This window comes from Dermacentor silvarum, chromosome 5, assembly GCF_013339745.2.
Source record: "Dermacentor silvarum isolate Dsil-2018 chromosome 5, BIME_Dsil_1.4, whole genome shotgun sequence".
In the NCBI taxonomy this organism is placed as follows: Eukaryota; Metazoa; Arthropoda; class Arachnida; order Ixodida; family Ixodidae; genus Dermacentor; species Dermacentor silvarum.
Window position 1 is genome coordinate 61,720,889 of NC_051158.1, and position 20,951 is coordinate 61,741,839.

Here is a 20,951-nt window from a genome sequence, read left to right on the forward strand (position 1 = left end):
ATAATAACGCATTAGCATTTCTAGGGTATATGACATACTTTCCTTTGGTGATGTATATATATATATATATATATATATATATATGTTTCTATAATTGGATCTATTTTCGTGCCTACCTGGCTCATTGGAAAGTCTGTGATCGAATAGGTATAGCATCCGGCTGATGTGCTAAGGGAACAGGGTTCGGAACCAACCAACGTACCAACTTCGGTCACTGAGTAAGTTGTAATGAGTACATACGTGGTAAATCATGAACGAACCACTTGCCATCGACATGGGTCACTGTAGATGCGGGACTAGGTAGGTGCCACGATTCAAACAAACGCTTTGGCGCCGATTTGGAGCACTTCGTATGGCGTCACTCAGTCTGGGCCACGATCAATGAACGTCTTCGAAGACTTGAGTAAATAGGTAATTGCCATTGGGAATGTGCCACTCCACAATAAAGAAAAATGATGATGATGATGATATTTGGTGTTTTGTGGCGCAAGGGCCAAATGTGGCCAAAGAGCGCCAAGACAATGAATGGTATGTTTGCCATGATCAGTGAGTTCCGATGACGGGATGCAATGTGGCTGTAAAGGGGCCTAAGAACAAATCGCGATATAGAAGCGTAAAACATATATCGAATAGAATTATGGCAGTGACGTGTGGAATGATCTATGGGTAGTGAATGGATGAGAAATGGTCATGGTGCTTAGAGTATTAAGAGTATAAAAGTAGCACGACGCCTACCGGAAGCCTTTGTACACAAAGACCCGGAGGCACGTGCTTTCTTTAATAAAATACCGCAGCAGCGGCCTCTCCAGAGATGCCGTGCTACAAGTCACCTGGATATATAACACGAAAGTTAGGTATATCCTTTAAAAACGCGATAACGGATTGGTATTTAAAAAGAGGTTCATTGCCCAAAAACATACATGGATGCAATGGTAGATTCTGCCGTAATGATAATGAAAAATGTCTTTTCCTCTGAGGCTCCAGTTCAGGGCATTGCAGGAGGAATAAAGAAAAAGATCCCCTAAATTTCTCCGATGTAGAACACCATCGAAGCCACCTCACAAGGATTTCTGAAGGACAGCAACCCAATGCATTAGCAGACTGCGCCATGAATGCACTGGGTATGGGCGGTTTTTCAATTTCGCTGTCGCCAACTCAGGTCACAGTACATGCCACTGAGTGTGCGGCAAGCGAGGGAACAATTCTCAGCGTTTGCAGGCACCGGTTCGCCACGCTTTCTGTCTCGGATGCCACGCGCGACTTCTTGGCAGTGCCACTAGATGGCGCAGCGGGTCCAGAAAGAAGCGGGAGAGAGGAGCCCGGTTTCCGCATGACGCGTATCTCAGCGTCCGGACGCACAGACGAGCGAGTCCCCGCGCAGGCTTCGCTGCAGCGGTGCGCCGAATGTTCTTAGAAAAGCGCGAAAAGGAGTCCCGTCGAAGTACACGCATCATACATAATCCATTTCGACGGCGGCGAACGTTGTGTCACTATAGTGATTCGATGCGAAACGCATTACCATCGACAGTTATCGGGGGATGCTTTCAGCCACGGTTGTTTTGACGCCAATTGGGTACTGCTTGCTTGGCACTGGGTAGGAGCCGCTCCATATTGAAGTTCTTGGACGCCACCTTGGGTCACCGGGTGTGCTGCACAGGGTTCGGGCCACTGTTATATGATACAACAAATCATCTGAAGTACCTACGGGTGTGGGTGGAACGAAACCCGGGTCAATACATTCAGATACATTTGTCTGAAGATATATTTACACAGGCGCAAGGCGCAACCTTCGCATTGGCGCTGCTAGATCGTGCAGCGTGTGCAGAGGCATGCCAATAAAGAAGCCACACGACCACACATACCGCGTTTAGGCTGTGGCAACACGCTTTCTAGCTGCATTGCTTCAGCACTAATGTCATTAACATGAACATTCATTGTGAAGTGGGATCTAGGTGAAATTTAGGCAAAACTTGGTTACTAAAGCGGCACTCAAGCAACCTCTCGTAAGAATCATACATTTTTGAAAATCAGGTCCTCGTTGACGACTTCCCATGGGTTTAGCGCCCAGTACGTAGGATCTGGGTCTCTATATTGCGTCTTTGTCAAAAAACCTGCCCATTTTAGTCCTGCAGAGTCCCGTATAAGGCCACAGAAGAGTGAAAATGTAGATTTCAATGAGCAAAGACGCGAGCATTAGTCGCTGAGTAGATAAAATTAACAAAGGGGACGTAATAATTGCTACTATTGTCGAAAATTAACCGCATTGCCCCATCGACAGCACTACGGCCGTGTTCGGCCCATTTGTACTCTTGGCCAAATGAAAAAGTCGTGTCAGCAAACATTGACCCGATACAAGACAACATTTACGTATATTCGCACACAAAACAAAGCGAGTGAAAAAGTAAGATTTGAATGAAAGAAATAGAGGGTCAGTAAAAAAGTATAACACTTCACACTGGAGTAAGAAAAATATTGCAATATTATCATGCAAGTAAGCAACATTGCATCACCTTTGTAGCCCCGACTGCAGTACATAAAAGTAGATATATCACACGTGTCGATGTTCTCTCGCGTCGACTTTGGTTGACAAGTGCTTTTTTATCTTGCAGAAGAACCTCTTTAACATGCCGTATTATTTTTATTTTGGTAAACGAATTCGCACGAATGAAACACTCTGTGCAGCTTCTGTACAGAAAAGGTCGTACAGTTCGCCGTGGCACTATTTACACTTTTTTCCAACTTACTTTTCGAGCCGCTGCCTGACGGTGAAACTACGCCATTACGAAATATTATCAGCCCGAAAAGAAGAGATATTGTGTATAGGAGTTGCATGTACTGATTGTGTCTGAAAGAAAGACATTATACAAATAAAACACATATTGGGTAATTAAAAACGCGGTGACATTGCAGCTTATTATATCTGATTACGGTACCCGGCAGCATATGAAAATGCAGGCATCGGTGCCCACTTATTACGCTTTACTTTTGGCTAGTCAAACTGCACTGTTCACTGTTCATGCACCACTATAACAAAGTCATAAATGCTCAGAACAGATTCTTTCAGAATTACTAGGTGTAATTTTGCAGGAAATGTGATTTTTCATGCGTAAAGGATTTATCTATGACGCATCGCAAGGTGACATCGATAATGTTTCACCATTGCGCGCACCACCGATTGTAGTCATGTCCCAGCAATTTCCAACTACCCCAGTATGGCGCTATCGAGACACCACGATAAGCGTGCAAACTGAATATTTTCATGGGTGGTGGTATTGGTGGTGGTGTTGAAGCAGGCGGGGTTAGCCTGGCATACATAGCCGGCAATTGTTCCGCCTGAACCTCCTTCGAGTTGAGATCAGGGGTGTGTCACCAGGTGTCGTTGAGCCCCGTGTCTCGCAGGAAGGCTATCAGCAGTCGTTGCGCTCTCTTCCTGATTGTCGCAGGCCCTCCGGGGAAAACGACGTCTTCAAAGGTACCGTGCGTAAGACGGCTCTTTTGTAGGCTGTCGACCATCGCTTTTCTTTCTGTGTCAAACTGTGGGCATATCCAAATGAAATGTTCGATGTCACCAATGTCACCACAGAATGCACAGAATGGGGATGCGCGAAGCCTAGTTTTGAATAACCAAGCTGGGGTGTACGCGGAGTCGGTTCTGATGCGGTATAAAAGCGTCGCTTCTTCGCGGGTAAATCCATGAGTCACACAGGCTTCGTGGGGATTCTTGTGGATCTCCTTAAAGTGAAGGCGGATTGCACCCTTAGGGTTCTGAAAAGCTTTTGGAGCTTTCACTTTTGTGACACATGTCAGCGCTAGGCGAGCAAGAGCGTCAGCTTTCTCGTTTCCATCAATTCCTACGTGTGATGGTATCCACTGGAATCTTATGTTAAATCCTTTGCTTGTCAGATCGTTAATCAGTGCCGGAGATTGCCTTGTAAATTTCTCTAAAGGTAGGCCACGATGTAATCTCTGTAACGCTGACTTGGAATCCGTCAGCACCACGAAATCTCGTGCAGAAAAGGCCCGTAGTTTCCGCAAAGCCGCGGTGATTGCGGCGCTTTCTACTGTTGTAGAGGAGACAACGCGATCCAGTCGGCCAGACTATGACACATTAAGGGATGGTATGCAGAAAGCCGCTGCGCAACTATCTGTTTGTGCGCACACCGAACCATCTGTGTACACTTGTAGGTGGCTTTGAAACACTGTGCTCAAGTGTTCCAACACAATAAACTTTGCTTCTGCAGTTGAAATGGCGCGTTTCGCCGGTAGTTGGGGTACACTGAGGCTGCATGTAACGTCCGAAAAGGACCATGGCGGGTAAGGGCGACTTCGTTTAGGCCATTGCAATCCTAAAAATCGGGAAGTATTCAGCGCCGCATGAAAATGTGAGCGAGTTCTTGCTCTTAGCCGCCGGAGAAGCGCCATGCCTGCGCGGGACTCGCCCAGCCTTAATGGCTGCATCAGCAACGCCTGAGATGCCAAGAGGCGGAGTGGAAGAGACGCTGCCTCATTAGTGACTTTCTTGTTTGAAGCCGTCTGTAGAACTCCCATCGCCAAGCTAAGTCCCTTTCTGTGCACAGCCTCCAAGCGCTCGAATTGACTCGATGACGGTGATATCAGAGGGAGCTGATAGAGAATGCGGCTTGTTATTGTAGCGCCCACCGACGCCGCAGCGCGGAGCGCTTTGTTCGGCGCTCTCACTGAGGCACCGGCTGAGAAAGAAAGAGAAAATAAAAGAAGCGCAGCGCGTGCTCGAAGCGCAAGCTCGGCACGCGCAGTGTCGTTCCAAAAGCCAGCCACGCTGGTCGTCGCAGCCCCGTCGCTCGGCTCACCGCCTTCTCCCTTCTGACCAGGGACGACGGCACGGCTCGTACAGCCGCCGTCATGTCCCTTCTACATTGGTGACCCGGGAGAACGCGCGTTCCACCGAGCGACACGCTGCCATGGCTCACTGGCCGGAGCCGCAGTTCGACCCACCACTGCCGCCGTTCTCGTCCAGCTACGTCGGCGCATGGTTCGCTCAGTTTGAGGCGGCTCTGGAGCTTAACCACATCTGGATCCAGGAGTTCAAGCACGCGGTACTCCTCGACGTCCTGCCGCTTGCTCTCCAGCTCCACCTCGGCGTTCCATCGCCTGGCCCGCGCCCGTACGACGAACTGCGGCAGCGCGTGCTCGACTTCTTCGGTGCTGTCTACCACCCTCTTCCAGAGGTAGACCGCGCGGTGCGCGAGTCATCTCTGCCGGCGCCCTCACCGCCAGCACCAGACGCGTCTGCTCCTGCGCCCGTTAGCGACCATCAGGCAAGCGTTCCTCCCTCAACTTGCCCCGATACCGTCTCGGCGACCACCCGATGCGCTACCGCACAGTCCCCGGCCTCCGGCTCTCTCCAGGGGTCTCTTTCGTGCGAGTACGCGCACAATGTTGTCGCCGAGGGTATCGTCACGACCATGACACCGGCCACGTCATCGCCTTTCTCGACCCCAACGATGGCAGGCGACAGTGGAGACATCGCCGACCCAACGCCGGCTACCGTGCCCCACGCTATCGGGTCTGTCTCCAACGTCATTGCTCCTCCAACGACGACACCCGACCCGTCCACGCGGTCCGCTGAGCCAGTCTCCGAGGCGGCGCGCGAGCTCGGCACCGCAGCGATCCCACGGCCTACGACTCTGCCGGCTAACGCCACCGCGGACGTGGGTCACGACGACCTTCTGCGACCCCCGCTGCATCCCACGTCAGGCGTCCTCAACGAACCACCGGACGCTCATGCAGGCCCTGACCCCACTTTTTCCGGCCGGTCCGTGGCTTCCTCGCGATGCACCCCATCGCCGGACGCGTCGGATCGTTGTCACCTCCCGACAGGTTATACCACGTCCACATGCAATGCAAGCGTCGTGGCCCGTCCAGGGCTTCGACTGCATCGCTCGTGCGCGCACCCTTCACGCCATGCAGCGGTGCGGTCCGTCATACGCCACCGGCAACGCTCGCACTGGTACCGTCGACGCGCCATTCGCCTCAAAGGCCTACCAGTTCCTCCTTCCTCAAGACGCATGTGCAGATTCTATCGCCGGCTGGACGCGCCCCTCCCAACAGCGTCCGTTCAGCGAGTGCCTCGTCCGTTGCAGAGCTCCCAGTGCCGCCCGCCTGAGCTCTGCGCGGCAACTCGATGCCCTTCACGTTAACGACTTGGACTGACCACGGAAACTTTCGAAACGCGGTTTCACTGGATCGCCATTTCGACGTTCCGTCTGGGCGGGGGGCCCTGTAGCGCCCACCGACGCCGCAGCGCGGAGCGCTTTGTTCGGCGCTCTCACTGAGGCACCGGCTGAGAAAGAAAGAGAAAATAAAAGAAGCGCAGCGCGTGCTCGAAGCGCAAGCTCGGCACGCGCAGTGTCGTTCCAAAAGCCAGCCACGCTGGTCGTCGCAGCCCCGTCGCTCGGCTCACCGCCTTCTCCCTTCTGACCAGGGACGACGGCACGGCTCGTACAGCCGCCGTCATGTCCCTTCTACATTATCAGTGCAGCGTTCAGTTTAAGCATGGACATAGGGTTGTTTCCCCAACGTACACCTGCCAATCGACGAAGTGCGTTGACTCTTTGCACTGATGCAGCCACAACACTTTCGACCGAACGACGCCATAGTAGCTTGCTGTCGATGGTGACGCCCAGGAATCGAACATGATTTGCACGACGAATTAATGCCCTCTGATGTTCAGCGTCAGGCGTGTTGACTTGCGTCTCACTCCCGGGAAAAGCATGAAGGCAGATTTTTCCGCTGATAAAGATAGGCCAAGCGTCAATAAGTGGCGTTCGATGGTGGTGATTGCGCCCTGGGCTATCCAGGCCAACCGTTTGTGTTGGTACCCCGAGATCCAAATGCAGATGTCATCTGCGTAGATAGACATTTTAACTGCTGTCCGACCTACTTTCAGTGCATCTGGAAGGCTGGCCATGGCAACGTTAAAAAGCAAGGAAGATAGGACGCTTCCTTGTGGGACACCGAGGGAAATTCGTCGTTTATCACTCATTATACTGCCGAGCTTAACTTGGACACACCGATCTCTGAGAAATTCATGGACGAATCGAAGAGCATTTCCCGAGACGCTCATGTTTTGGAGTCCGTTGATGATGCCTGTATGAAGCACACAGTCGTATGCCCTGGCAACGTCCATAAACATGGCGAGTGTGGAAAGGCCGTCTGCGCGATGGTGCTCGATATGGCTTAGTAAATCCAAGACACTGTCCTGGGCACTCAACCGTGGACGAAAGCCGGTCATGCACGATGGCAGTCTAGTTCCTTGCTCAAGATACCACGTTAGCCTCGTACATACTACTCTTTCCATCAACTTTTCATCACAATATTTTCATCACACCACCCATTTCTCTGCCAGGCAAAGCGAAATTTCAAAAAATCTGTCAGCCCTTCCACGGGGGTGAAGATGGAAGACCAGCGAAGCTGCACTATGGTGGGAATTACGTATTTCCAAGTACAACTATTAGAATGTGATGGTGTAATTGGTTATTTAAACTATTAAAGAATAAGAAATATATATGATCCGGTGGTTTTCATTTATTTAGTGACCACAGGGATCATGGCCTTATGGTGGCTGCGGTACACCCCCATAGGGTGCACGGCGAAGGTTGGCACGTCCTTCATAAACACTTCACCAACGCCGCGCGCGTTCAGTGCGAACGCGGGCAAAACGCCACCGCCATCGACAACAGTTGTGCGCGTTGTTTGTGTGACCGCACACAATCGCTGTCAAAACGGTGGCTATGTGACGAACGGCTAAACATCGTTGTCGGCACTGTTAAGCTGGAACCACATGGCGCGTTTTTCGCCAGCGAAAAACGCGACGCGCGGCGAGCGCCCGCGTTGCCGCCGACGCGCGAGCACCCGCACGGAAAAATGGCGCGGCGCTTTCGCTATGGTTACAGCAGTACACTCTAGTTACAGCGTACTGCTGGGTCCGTTGCTTTTCTTGGTCTTTATATATGATTCGCCTCATCACATAACCTCAAATATACGTTTGTATGCTGATGACTGTGTATTATATCATAAAACTTCCTGCTTTCAGGACCATTTACAGCTTCAAAACTCATTTTCTAATTTTAGCTCTTGGTGCTCTACCTGGCAAATGACCATTAACATCCGTAAAACGGTTGTTATGACTTGCACTAATAAAACGACGCCTTCCGTTTTCACTTACAAAGTTAATAATACTCCAATTCAGAGCGTTAGTGAATATAAATACCTTGGTCTTGTTTTCACACCAAGTATGTCTTTATCGAAGCACATAGATTTAATATCCTGAAAGGCATTGAAAAAGTTAGGCTATCTGCGCCGCACATTGACCACAGCCCCAAGGGACACTAAACTGCTCATGTATAAATCGCTAATCCGGCCTATACTAGAGTATGCTTCTCCTGTCTGGAATCCACACAAACAATGCCACATTATTCAGATTGAGGCCATCCAAAAGAAAGCGATCCGCTTCATATGCCGTAGGTACGACAGGGATTTTTCACCCTCTACAGCGCTTTTATCCCTAGGCATACAACCGCTCTCAGACCACTGACGCACGGAATCACTGAAGTTTTTGCATTGCATTACTAACTCCTCTTGCCGTATATCTTCAGATAATTATCTACCCCCTGCACAACCATCTCGTACTAGAAGTTGCCATCACTTAAACATCGTGCCTTATTTTGCCCGTACGGACACTTTTAAATACAGTTTATTTCCCCGTGTAATTGAATACTGGAATTGTTTGCCAGGTCCTACTCGTTCTTTTCCTTTAAACTTATTCGTAGCAGCCATTGAATAGTTTTGATTTGTATTGTTCGTATTTCCTTTATTGTTTATTACTTGTCATTCCTCTGCTTTTCACACCCACTCCTGCCATAGCCCAATATGGCTGCAGTATGTACAAATAAAACAAATAAATAAAGTAGAATAGGGAAATTCGAGTACACTGTACTATGGTCCCTAAAATATTGGATAGTCTGCCACCCCGCCGCATGGAGAGGGCAGGACCCTCCCTGAATGAAAGCGCAGAGGGCGAGTAAAAAAAGGTTGCGCTAGAGTGTACTAGAATTCGGGAGTGGGTCCAGCGGACGCCTTTGCAAGCGCCGAGGGTGAATAAAAAAACGCGGAAAATGTGGCGGCGCTGCCGTCACCTTATTCTGAATCTCTGGCCAATAAAAACGTTGGCTCCGGCTGTTTCGGCGGCGCTCATTGCCTAAGTTGAGCTCGCGGGCTGACTAGCTGTCGTCTGCTCGACGCACCGTCGTTGATGCGTCGTTTTCTTTCCGCCGCTCTTTTTCCATTGTATTTACAATAGATCGGTGGGGAATAATCTCAATGTTACCGCCAGCAAGTATCCGCCTGTCAAAGCTCCGTGCAGCTGCGATAGGGTCTCCGACGCGACAAGCGTCTGGCCGGCGATCGGGGTCGCTCATTCGGAAGAAAGTGATGGTGGCGCCACCTAGATTTTCAATAAAAAATGCCTCAGCGCAGAGCCCTCGTTGGACCCACTCCCCCAATATAGTACACTCTAGTTCCGCCAAAGAGGTTCCGCCGAGATGCGCGGAGCAAAGGGCCATCTGGTGGCAAAACCAAAAAAATCACATCATCTCACCCTACGGGCAACCAGGGTGGGATGCGAAAGCATCGCGGGGGTTGCCCATCGAGTTTCCGTTTCGTTTCACTTGGCAACACAACCCAATGAAAGTTAGAGTGAGAGAATGTATTGAGAAGAGAGGAGACGTTTGTACGGGGTTGTTGCGTCTTTATTTAGAAATCGTACGTGATTCGTAGCGTCGGTGCGCGCGGTATCTTGAAGACGCGGTATCTTGCTCCGCGGCGGTGGCGCTGCTGCTGCAACTAGCGCCGACGTTGTTCATGGGGTTTCGTACATCGTTGCACAGAGAGAGAATGACGGAAACACGGCGAACGCGCGCTTTATACTGCGCCGCGACACTTGCGCCGCCTACCGGCGTACCCTTAGAGAGAGAGTGAGGGAGAGAGTTATATGCAATGATTTGCTGGGCCCCACCTGTGGCGGAGAGGGGAGGAGAGCGCACACCTGCGTAGGAGAAGAGAAGGGACAGTTGCGAATGCGCAGTATGGGTGCGGACGCCGCAGAACGGACGCTGCCCCGAGCATAAGATGCTCTCGCATCTAAAAACCAATATGCCACGCGACTGTACTCTGAACTGATTGGCGGACGCGCACGCGATGCGCCTCGCGAGGCGTTTTTTTCTACTCCGAGTAGAAGCGCGCGGCGGCGCGATTTTGTGATGGATCCTGCTGGGCACGCGGCATAATGACGCGCGCGTCCCACCATCCGCGCGTCAATCGCGTCTGAAATCGCGCCATGGGCGTGCGAGAACCCAGATGGCGGCAGAGGCCCGTAGGGCGCGCGCATGCGCCGCTGTGGGAGAGCGGGCACGCACACGCACAGTCTAGGGTGCCTCGATGCCCTCCTCGCCCACCACTACCCTTCCACTGGGAAGTCGCGTTTGCTCTCCGCCGAGCACCTCTTCCTCTTCAAAACCACAATCTCCCTCTTTCTCCGTCGTGCGTTCGCTCCCCGTAAAAGCGCGCGTTCCTCGCCCTCGCGCACTTTGACTCGTACGTACAGCATACGGCCTATCAGAGCTTTTTTCTATTGCCGGACGCGACGATCGAAAGACGAACCGCTTCGCTGTAAAAAGACACACGCCTGTGCTGCACTCGTAGCACAGTCACAGCGTAAGCTGGTTGAGCGGCTCAAGAGTAGCAATTTCGGCAACACGCCCAACAGGGTCTTCACCTCGTTTTGACGAGGACGATCTGAACTGTTCGCCCGGCGTCGACGGCGAGCTGCGGCTTGTAATGCTCTCTGCACAGCAGTCTGCTGAGCCCGATGATGCCTGGTTGTAGCCGCGCACGTAGCTCTACGTAGAGAGGAGACGCCAAAACGCGTACCGAAGAGGTACCCAGAATACGTGGCGCACATCTCACATCGGGATCACGTTGATTATGCACCTCGTATGAATCGCATCTCGTCGTGTGCGCCTGCGCACGCCGCGTTTGCTAGCACCTTAAGTAGATGGCGCCATCATACGGCGGAGGTTGGAATCGCGTTGATTGCGCGCTTCGTCTGAATCGCATATCGTCGTCAGCGCGTGCGCACGCTGCATTTGCAAGCACCATAACTAGATTGCGCCACCGTACTGGCTGAAGCTGGAATCACGTTGATTGTGCGCCTCGTCTGAATCGCATCTCGTCGTCTGCGCCTGCGCACGCGGCGATTGCAGGCACCTTAAGTAGATGGCGCCACCATAAATGGCGGAGGCTCGAGTCGTCTGCGCCTGCGCGCCTGCCTAGGGCGCGTTTATTAGCGGCGAGAAGTTGGAGTGGCGTCCTCTATGAGTGACGTCACGGCCAGGACGGCGCGTGCTCGTTCCCTTCGAGTATGCTTGGGGTATTGGTGGCTCGAGCTGTACTTATCGAAGGATATGTCGGCTTCTTTTTACTGTCATACCTGAACGGCAGTTTCTGCTTGAAAAACGAGAGTCGTGAAAATTTGCGGCGTGGATATCGCCAGCTATGTATCATGGAAGGGGTCTATCGGTTTTGCAATGCGTACATGCGCAGTGTCTGTTCATAAACTGCGTAAAAATAATGTCTGCAATTTCAACAGACGAAGTTGTCTATGATGCTCCGCAATACAGTTAACATTCCCTAAGTGCTTACCTATGAGAGATTTCATTTTACAAGGAAGAAAAATCTTGGTATTGGTATTTTATGTCAATATTATAAATGCGTATTAGAAGGAAACTGCACAGCGAATCTTTTATGATGATTCTTATTACTATGGTGAGTTGTTCTAGTCAAATATGGCTACTTTATTAATGCGTAAAAGGAAGAGTTAGGAGCGCATTTTGCATGAAAATGTTTGCTAATACTTTCGTTGTTCTCTCAAACAGGCGCCCAGAAAACGCATTGCTCATGGCTGTTAACACGATGGCGCGTCACCTATTGTATGTATATACTTCACGAATACCATAACGGCAATCACCTGAAGGACCAGTTTCCTGGTTAAGGTCGAGAGCCTATCAATTGCAAGCGAGAAAATGTTTGCTAGTGACCCTCAGTTGCCTTTATCGACATCATGGCACAGCCCTTACGCAACTAAATCTACCGACTGTCGTTATGGTGAGGCACGCATTATTCGCCAAACCCATCAGTTCACTACAACTTCGAATTGAAACCATGAAGCAGTTCTTTAGGCGCCGATTGCAATGCCTAAGATATACTCGAGGCTATACAGCGCTGCTTAGGCTGCGCTGAAGAGGAAACTTCAAACGCCTTCTGCCTCACCATGTCTCGATCCTGCGTTGTTTAACTACACAAACTGAGAACTATTCGCTTCGTGAGTACATAAAAGAGAACCTCACATACCCGCCTCATAGAGAAGACGCCACAAGCCTCAAATGAATTCACTTGATTTTTGACCTCCACAGGGGAATAATGATATCTTCAATAAGCCCCATACTGCTAATGAATGAGGCTTCTCCTTCTTTCTAGCTGCAGTCATGCGGTCCAAAAGGCATATTTCACAAAAAATTTGGGTCGAGCATCCTGTGTCATTTCGCCAAACATATTCCTGATGTCTGTTCTTCAAGAAACAAGCAGCAGTAAATTGCACAAGTGAGTTGAACGTGTAGCACCAAACAGTGAATAAATATTGGTACATTCGTTGCGTATTCTGCAAATAGCTGTAAGCTTCAATTAGCTTTAATTGAGTTACCGCCACATAAAATTAACTGGTAAAGAACGGCCTAATTTTGAGAAGCAGTTAAAGAAAGGAGTGGTGCTGGTTGAATCTAAACTGCAGTGTCAGGTCCTGGTGTTACTGCCGAGCGTTTCTGTGAAGAAATGAAAAATTAGATATTATACCATGAACTACTCGTCATAAGCAAACACGTTTTAATGGGTTAAAATCAGGGTAAATGTAGCAGACATAGTGACGTGGTCGTTGCACCACTGCAGGTATGGTATCTTAACTTGATTCTTATGTGCTATATTTATGCTTTTACGCTTTTATTAGTCACATGCTATTCATGCTTTTTATTAGTTCCTCAATCTGCAAATTTTAGATCGGCGCATCAAAAACACGCATTGGGCTGGTCTAAAATCGTGGGCTGATCTGAGCTCCTTCGGCCCATTGCCCAGTGTTGCCCTTCAGAAATAAACTCTTTGAATTACTTTTAAGACATCGAAAAATGTATTTCAGATGACCGTCATAAGTATACAAGCACAGGGAACGACAGCGAACAAATGGAAACACAGCAGAAGGCGCCCGGACAGCGCCCGAATGGCAGCCTACGACAGGCGCGAGTCCTTGCCCTGACGTCACGCGAGCGGCGCTCGCAGCACCCCTGTAGGTCGTTCTCGGAGCTAATAGGGCCTTTTTCTGCTGCCTGATAGCAAGCGCTTGCGTGCCTCAAGAGGTGTATGTGAACCTGTGTATGTGGCTCAGTGGTTAAGTACCCGACTCCCGCGCAGCTGGCAACGGTTCAATCCCGGCGGTGAATGGGTACTTTTTTTTTTCGCATTGCCCGCGATAGTGGTTACGCGGCGGCGGCGGCGGCGGACGATAACGCGAACCGAAACAACTATTGGAATGAGTCCATAGCAGCTTACGCTGTAAAAGTAAATGTCACGCCGGCACAGTCAATGAACTTTGATTGTGCCGAACTTTAACTGAACTTTGAACTTCAATGTACTTTGAAGATGCAAGCTCATGAAGATAAATGAGAAGGAGAAACAAAAAAGGGGATTGAGAGAAAAAAGAAAAGGAAAGAAAGTTACGGACGCGCAATTTACGGCTTCATGCGCACAACATGAACTATGTCCGAGCTCGGTTGTCTTTGTGTCCTGCTCTGTGTCTGCGATGTTGAGCGCGGGACCACTTCGTAGTTTACGTCACTGACGCGGAGTAGCACTTTATAGGCACCAAAATACCGTCTCAGCAACTTTTCACAGAGGCAACGGTGGAGAACGGTGTTACACACCGAAACTTGGTCTCCGGAGTTGTAGGAGACGTCCCTGTGGCGGATGTTGTTGCGTCGTGAGTCTGCTTGCTGCTACTGGCCGATGTGCAGCCGCGCGAGCTGCCGAGCTTCCTCGGTACGCTCTGCAAATTCCTCAGCGTCAGTTGTCAATAGGTCAGCGTCTTGACACGGCAGCATATCGTCCAACATTGTCTGGAATTCGCGACCGTAGAGAAGGCGAAAGGGCGTGAAGCGCGTCGTCTCTTGCACAGCGGTACGTGTTACTCGCAAAGGTCACGTAAGGCAAGATCAGATCCCATGTTTTGTGTTGGATGTCGATGTACATTGCGAGCATGTCTGTGGCCGTCTTATTCAGTCGCTCGGCAAGTCCGTTGGTCTGCGGATGATACGCGGTCGTTTTCCGAATACTGCTGTTGCTTAATTAAAACCCTTTGTCTATAACCGGCGCTGTGAGTGCTCTCCCTGTGGCGGTTATTACAGTAGAGGGAGCACCGTAACGCAATATGATGTGGCGCATGAAGAATTGCGCTACCTCTAGGGCCGTGGCTCGTGGGATCGCCTGCGTCTTAGCATAGCGTGTGAAATAATCAGTCGCGTCGATATCCCATTTGTTGCCTGCGGCAGACAGAGGAAACGGTCCGAGAATGTGCATGCCGACTTGGTGAAAGGCATGTGAGGTGCTTGAATTGGCTAAAGTAAGCCACGTGCAGGTAATGATGATGGCTTAACGGATCGTGTCTATCGGCGCTGGCATTCACGACAGCCTTTAGCGTACTGTTTGATGCTTGTCGAAAGCCCGGGCCAATTGTACATCTCGCTTACTTTACCGAGTGTTCGTGAAAAGCCTAAATTGCCAGATGCGGGTTCGTCATGGCAAGCGAAGAGGACGTCATCTCGCATGTTTCTTGGAACCACCAGGAGGTAAGCACGACTGGTCGAACGGGCATTCTTCTTATACAGCGCTTTGTCTCGTAGACAGAAGGTCGTCAAGGAGCTGGGCAGATGGCGTGGTTTGACTGTGCAGCGGCCCTCTAAATCATGAATTGATCTGCCAACTCTCAGCGTCGTCACGCTGCCGTCTGCTCAAGTCCGATAAATTAATGGCATCCAGGAAGCCGTTATCGTCCTCTGTTTCCTGACTGACAGGATCAATGGGAGTATGGGACAGTGTGTCACCGTCGTTATGATTACGGCCAGACTCATAAACGATGGTGACATCAAATTCCTGTAGCCGCAAGCTCCACTGTGCCAGTCGTCCTGAAGGGTCACGCATGCTTGCGACCCAAAAGAGGGCATTGTGGTTCGTCACTACTTTGAAGGGACGACCATAGAGGTATGGGCGAAACTTGATTGCCCACAAAACTGCGAGGCGCTCTTTCTCCGTAGTCGAATAATTCGCCTCGGCACGGGACAGGAAGCGGCTGACATAGGTTATAACTCGTTGCACTCCATCTTGACGCTGGACGAGCACTGCGCCAAGGCTAATGCTACTGGCGTCAGTATGCACCTCATTATCAGCATCATCGTCAAAATGGGCAAGAACGGATGTTGACTGCAGGCACTGTTGTAACGCAGCAAAAGCCGCCTGTTGCTCATTATGCCAGACAAATGGCGTGTCGTTCCTTGTAAGGCGAGTGAGTGGTTCCGCTATCTTCGAAAAGGCCTTAATAAACCGTCGATAGTAGGCGCACAAACCCAGGAAACACCGGAAGGCCTTATCTGCAGGAGCGGGAAATGCGCCCACAACGCCAAGCTTGTCTGGATCGGTTCGGACCCCTTTGGCGCTGACTACATCCCCGACAAACTTGAGCTCCTCATAACCAAAGTGGCACTTCTCACTCTAAAGTCCGAGGTCTGCCGATCGGATGGCTTCTAGTGCACTCCGCAGGCGGCGAAGATGCTGCTCGAACGTTTCAGAGAATGCGACCACATCATCGAGGTACACAAGACAAGTCTTGTGTACTTGTCTTAAGTCCAGTGAGGACAGTGTTCATCATTCACTTTAACGTAGCCGGGGCCCAACAGAAGCCAAAAGGAAGTACTGGTAATTCGTAGAGACCATTCGGGGTCACAAAGGCTGTTTTCTCACGGTCTCGTTCGTCTACCTCGATTTGCCAGTACCCGCTTTTTAAATCAAGAGAAGAAAAATCATGGGCACGCCATAGTCTATCTAATGAGTCGCCAGTACGCAGCAGCGGGTACACGTCTGTCTTTTTGTCACGTTGTTAAGCTTCCAGTAGTCGACGCAGAAGCGTAGCGTTCCATCTTTCTTTTCGACAAGAACGACCGGAGACGAGCACGGGCTGTTGAAAGGTTCAATGACGCCATCGTCAAGCATTTCCTGGACTTGCGTACGTATGGCTTCGCGTTCTTTTGCCGACACACGGTAAGGCTGCTGGTGTGTCGGGCGTGCGTCCGCGTACATGATGATCCTATGTCTAGTGATGGGAGTCTGGCGTGCCCTTGAAGAACTTGCGAAGCAGGTCCTGAATTCAAGTAAGAGCGTTCGCAATGTGTTCCGACCATCCGTGGGCAGTTCAGAATTGATGTCAATATGGCCTAGAGACGTGTCGGTTGTCTCTGATACTTCTGACGTGAAACAGTTAACGTTTGCTACTGCATCTCTAAAGGCGAACGAAGTGCCGGGGAACAGGTGTGCTCGTTGCTAAAGTTGGTAACAAGCAATTGCGCATGGCCATCACGAAGCTGTATAACACTTCGAGCCGCAGGAACATCTTGCTTCAGTAGGTGTACCAAGTTGGTTTCGGCCACCCCTTCACCATCGCGCAAACCACACCATTTAACGACAACGAGGGCACTGGCACGTGGAGGAAACCTAACACTGTCAGCAGAAACACGAAGTACGTCGGCTCCCGTTGGCCGTCCTGCACGTCGATTGCTCTTTTCGCTGAAAATGTGATACGACGTTTTTGAAGATCAATAATAGCGCCATACACCTGCAGGAAGTCAACCACAAGAATAACGTCGCGGAAGTATTCACGTAAGACAAGGCGGCTCGCTACGAACGTAGATCCTTGAATCCCAACTCTAGTCGTGCAGGCGCCCAGTGGAGTAACGACGTGGCTGCCAGCAATCCGAATCTGTGAGTTATGCCAGGGCATGATTACTTTCTTCAGCTGCGTTGCCATTTTCCTGCTTAATATCGAGTAGTCTGCGCCGGTGTTCACTGAAGCACTAACGCCGTAACCGTCAATAGTCACTGGTATATCGAGTGAAAGCCGGTCGTCCCGTTCTGTTCCAGGTGCTGTCGGATCGGTATTTTTCCGTATCTGCATTGATCGGAGGTCTTCAGCACTTCGACCGTCAGCGACCTCGCCCCCAAAGATGTTTCTGTGCATTGTGCATTTATTCTTTATTTCTGTGAATGATTTAACATATCTTTATCTACCTGCCCCCCCCCTCCCCCCCCCCCTGCGATAATGCCTTCGAGGGTACGCAGGTATTCTGTAAATAAAATAAATAAAGATCGCTTTAGTGAGTTTTTCCGGAGCCCAGTCCTCTCCGGCATGGTAAAATACCGCTGGGGCGGAAGTGAAAACCCTCTCGGAGAGAGTGATCGTGACTGCCGCCCGGCATGCGGTGGCAAGCGCTGCTGAAAGAGGTAGTCCGCAATGTCCCGGGGTCGCTGGATAGTGGCGGAGGCTAGTATGCGTAAAAAGCCGCGAAGCCCAAGGTGCTGGTATGGGCACGGGAGGTACAAGTGATAAGCTTCACCGCAGTGGAAACATAGATGCCGGTGATCGGGTGTGCGCCAAACATCCGACTTCCAAGGGGGCGTGCGTCTACCCTCGCCGTAGTGAACTGGTTGCTCCGACGATGGACAACTAGGTCGGCATAAGCAAACGGCAGCGTATACCTAGCGTCGTAGTACAATATCTGCCGTGCCGACTGAAGTGGCACTGAAGGCGGAGCACGAACGAACAGCGGCGGAGAGGAAGCAGGGTGCTTTAAGGCTTCCGCGAATATAGTCGCACGGTGGCATTCAGGAGGCACTGCCGCAACGTTACGAGGAGGCAAGGTGTGACGGAGCGTCTGATACCGCTCGTCCTTGATAATACTTGCAATGTAGCTTACCGTTCTGTGCGGTGTTATGGCGGCCTTTTGCAACTCTTCAAGCACTAGAGAGTGGATGAGTTCTCGCAGGCAGTCACTGTTGCATCCGCTGGCAGCGAAAATGTGAGCAGCAGACAAGCTGTTAACTTGCCGCTCGTACAGATTCGACCGATGCAGAATGATCTTTTCCGTGGTCACGGCCTCGGGCAAGAACTCTGCGACCGTCTTCGGAGGGCTCCGCACGAGAACACCAAATAGCTGCTTCTTGACCTCGCGTATCAGATGACGTAACTTCTCCTCCGTCATTCTTGGATCAGCTCGTCTGAAGAGGCGTGTCATGTCTCTTCGATATATGTGGTCACAGTTTCGTTTGCAACTGGACACGGGCCTGAATCGCACGTTCCGCTCGTTCGTGGCGATCCGCACTGGTGTAGGTCTCAAGAAGCAGACGACAAAATTTGCGCCACGACGTCAGTTGCTCCTCACGGTTCTGAAACCACGTATGCACGCCATCCTCCAGGCAGATGTAGACGTGTCTCAGTTTTCCGGCGTCATCCCGTTCGTTCAAGACCGCCACGCGCTCGAAGTCGACCATCCAGTCTTCGACGTCTTTGAACACTGTGCCATGAAACTTCGTCGGGATCCGTGGGCTCTCAAGCGTGTACCGGTTCGACATCGTGCTTCCCTTACTGGTTGGGGCGGTTTGAACGGAAGCGCTGATCATACCGTTTGATGTGGGGGGAAACGTAGCGTCGACGACTTCCGGGGACAGTCCCGTGCGGCCGGCCCGATGCACGGGAGTGTCAACTGGCACTGGATTCGTAAGGCAGATCCGTCCAGGCGTCTCCAACACTCGTGTTGGCGTGTACCCAGCACCTCCACCAGTTTGTCACGAGCCTTCAGAAGTACTCTTGGGTTTTAATGAACCGCAGAACAGCTGGCTCCTGGAAACGCGTCCGTCGAGGCTGGCTCTCGAGCAGGGAAGAAACCCATGGCCTTTTTTGTTTTTTTCGGCTCGACCGACGCTTGTCCACGACCCACTACCTACAGGTGGCAATATTTTATTCATTTGCCTCAAAATTATCAATTATACCATTAGTGCGAATGTTCTCGCGATCATAAAAAACTAAATTTTGGTTGGTTGACAGCTTGGCTACAGTGAATAGATGGATACCACAACCACAACATATGAGGAAAATATCTGATTTATAAGCATTCTCTCATTCCCGGGCATTATTTCCAGCACTATAGGAGTACAGATGCGTGGGCGACTGCAGATTTTCGACACAACTTGGCCTCAGCCGAAGCGATGTTACGCTACGTACAAAGAGGTGGCCACAACACCGGCTCTAGAGTTAGACCATGCTAGACGCTCGCAGAATCCCTTCTACTCGCACTCACGACAAATCCGGTAGGGCAAAGCCTCTTTTTAGTCGTTCAGAAGACGGAATTGTCGAGTTACAAGTTCCTGGTATTTGAGCTCCTCAGCCTTATCTGTTGCTTGTTCCGCTGGCGCAAGCAACACACTCCCCTGTTATCACTCTTGGCAATCACTCATCGTGTTTTTGACAAGCGTGATTACTGAAAGAAGGCATATGTTGTGGGGTCATAAAAAGCGTCACAAACGTGTCCCACTAAGATTCAGTACACGCCAAACTGTGTCTCTATGGCCTAGCTGCTTTTTAATAACAGCGTCACAACGCGAGGTGCGGCGAGCGTGCCTCAAGGGCATCCCAAAAACCAACGAAATAATTTTAATAATGTTCGGGGTCAGGAAAAGCGCAATAACGTTTTCCCAGTAAGATTCAGTACAATTGAAACTGCGTCACAAAGCCGGGTGCGGCGAGCGTGCCCAGAAACTACTGCAATTAATTATAACAATGTTGGGGCTCATACAAAGCGTCACAAACAAGTCCCAGTAAGATTCATTAACTCAGTTTATCTGCGCCATGACGGCCGAGCTGGTTTTTCGCTTGATGTGTCACAACTCACTGCTCCGTGCCATAAGTCTAAATGTTTGAAATGCCATCGCACACTGTCAACGAAAATGTCTCAACTTGCCGTAGTCCAGTAGTGCAGTGGCGTCGTGTCGAAGTACAGAAGGAAGGCGAGAATACGCCGGGAGCCCAGCAAACTATGCTATATTCAAAAAGACAGAAAAAAGTCAAACTGGTCGCCGAATAGGCGAACGCTCACATGCGCAGCTGGCCTCACTAGCATCGGTGGCGTGTCTGACCCATGACGCATGCATCTGGCGGGTCGGGCGTGTCATTGGCCGGTCGCTAGATAAAGCAAGAAAAATAAGTCACAAAGTTTAGGTTCATTTGTACACAATATTTTTTAGTTTTAGCGGGAAAGAATTCAAAATATAAAACAATGTCTGTTAATTTCATTTCGCATTTTTTTTCCTATGCTCCCGGCAGCTATCGGCTGATGTGAATACTTGTGTGAGGTATTTCCTGTTGTGAGTTTTCGCCGAGTGCCCCTTCTTGTTGAATTTCTTTCTCTATGGAGTTAGTTTCTTGATTCATAGTTTTGCTACTGTGATCTTGATCATCGCTACCACGTAACAATATTTTCGCCGGTGCTTTGCATGTTTGTACACTATAAAAAGATCGTACACCCTTTGGTCGTATCTTGTCCCCAAACCACGCTGTAAGATACATACTCTTTAGGTGAGGACACTCGCCAGACTCGATCGACCAGATAAAGTAGAAAAGGCGCGCTCCGATCGTCCCGGTGACGGCAGCGGATACCTATCGGCAGTACGACGCAACTTCAACACAGAAAGCTTTTTATTGTTTTAATCTCCCG